A 2,466-nucleotide genomic window follows, 5' to 3' on the forward strand; every position below is an offset into this window, starting at 1 on the left:
CTCCGACAATAATGCGATCACGACTGTTGATCATGATGATCACATGTTTAAATCTCATTATAAAGAATACAATTGGGAAGTAATTTTTACTATCAACTGCTCAACATATATCGGTAATGATTGGCTGACTAGAGTTTGACATTACTGTCGTGCGACGGTGGTGATTAGTTGACCCCCTAGGTCATACCTATAGGGCAACACTCTTAATTGATCATTTAATAAATCGTATAACGTTACGAGTTAATTAAATTACTTGAAAAATTGACGGACGATTTTGGAAGTAAAATTTACGTATCACATTGAAATTTGATTAAATGAGATACGGTCTGAGTAATCGAATTGTATCATTGCTCAGATGAAATTATTGTTTAAGGAAACAATTAAATTGAATGAATTATTATAAATACAATTTATTGTGATTTATAATTGGAGAAACATTTTGGTACAAGTAATTATGAATTACTAAGTTGATTTTTGTATATGACGTATTTTTATTAATACGTTGATTTTTAACATGTTAAAAATATATAACAAATTTATGTAACATATGACATGTGACATATTGACAAATTGACAAAAATAATATGAAATCCATATTATCTAATGTACCGAAATTAAGAGGGGTTTAGGCTAAATATTGTGTTTATATTATATGTGGTAAACATAATGATTACTTGCTTTAGTAGCCATGCAACCCTAGTTTACCTTGTGAAGATAAACAAGTGCATGCATTGGCTCCCTCCATCCCCTTACTCCACCCGGTTTTTAGAGAGGAAAACCACTTGGTTTTTCCTCTCCTTTTACCTTATACTCAATAATGTCATTGATTATTATTCATTCATTCATCTCATCAAATAATTTTTAGAGAGATAAAAATTATTTTCTCCTTCCTTCCCTTTCTCCTACCCGGTTTTAGGAGCTAAGACCAAAAATTTTTTTTGGGTCATTTTTCTTTACAAAATTAATATTGTACTAGTATTTATAATATTGATTTTAATTAAGAGTGAGCCTTGGGTATAAATCCTTGGGAGAGATCCTACACTTGGGTCTTTGTTCATCCAAAAGGAAAGCTCAAGAACAAGAGAGAAAGGTGATCTCTCTTGTGCCCTTTTGAACCGAAAATCCAATGTAAGAATGGATGTTTCTTCTTTTATTTATTTGTTTGCATGCATAAGATCATTAGTTAATTTTATAACAAATTAAATTAAAACATATATGAATATGTAAGTATATATAGATCTACTTTTCCTTCAATCGGTATCAAGAGCCATGGTTGTTTGTATGCAAATCGGTTAAAAGTTTTTCCGAGTTATAAGAATAACATATAAAACTTGAATAATTTGTGTTATTATGAGATATCACGAAATTAATTTATGCATGTTAAATTTCTGGTCCTAAAATGTTTTTAGGATATTTTGGTTAATTTACGGATTTTTATTGTTCATTTTATACAATAATGGCATTTAAATATGATCTTATGAGTAAAAATGTCATTTTCGGACTAAAATTATCTATACTTCGTATTTTCCAGTGATTTTTGGATATGTTGTCACATATATTATTTTGAGATAACATGTAAATTTTCATAATTTTTGGACTTATTATGCTCGAAAAATGGAGTTTTCATTATTAAAATCGTTTTTAAGTGAAAAATAGGTTAATATGAGATAAATTTCGAATCTGGTCATAGAAATTTAGTATGTTGTCACATGAAATTTTACAAGATGTGTGTAAAATAATGGGCTATAGTGAAGTCTTTTTGCATGATTTATGGATTTTTGAAGAAAAATAGCATAAATAGTGACATTATTAGTGAAAAATTAATAAAACATAATCTATGACTAAGGAAAAACATTATATGTTGCATTTTATTATCTTTTTCAGATCTAAAATTGAAAAGTTAATGAATATAATTTTTCTCATGTTTTTATGATTATTTTGTTAAAAAACCGATAAGCCGCAACATTGTTTTTCCGGAAATATTTCGAAATTTTTAACCTAAGTTTTTGAACATTATGAGTGTCATGGTATTTTTCCAGAATGTCCATGAGTTTAAAATTTCAAATTTCAAATTTATTTGAAATTTTGTGATTTATTTGAAGTTTATAGCTTATTTTTGTAATTTTTGGTCCATTAATGAACAATTTTAGAAATATGAGTTAATTATGGTCAAATAATTAGTGAAGACTAAATTTTGAGTCCTAAGAGGTTAGGATAATTAACTTATGCATAAATATGAATTTATGTAATTTTTGTGATTATAAAATGTTGAAATCACGCAAATCCGTAAAAACCGAGTAATATACGATATTGGCTAATTAAAGGCGATTTAGCATAAAATTGGGCATGTTCATACATATTATATTGCTGCATTTTCTTTATGATTGTCATAATTTTAATTTATGTAATTTTGAATTATGTAATTTTACTTAGTATGGCCTTAGATTTTAATTGGTATTTCCCGAA

This window comes from Silene latifolia, chromosome 3 (genome assembly GCF_048544455.1).
Source record: "Silene latifolia isolate original U9 population chromosome 3, ASM4854445v1, whole genome shotgun sequence".
Taxonomy (NCBI): Eukaryota; Viridiplantae; Streptophyta; class Magnoliopsida; order Caryophyllales; family Caryophyllaceae; genus Silene; species Silene latifolia.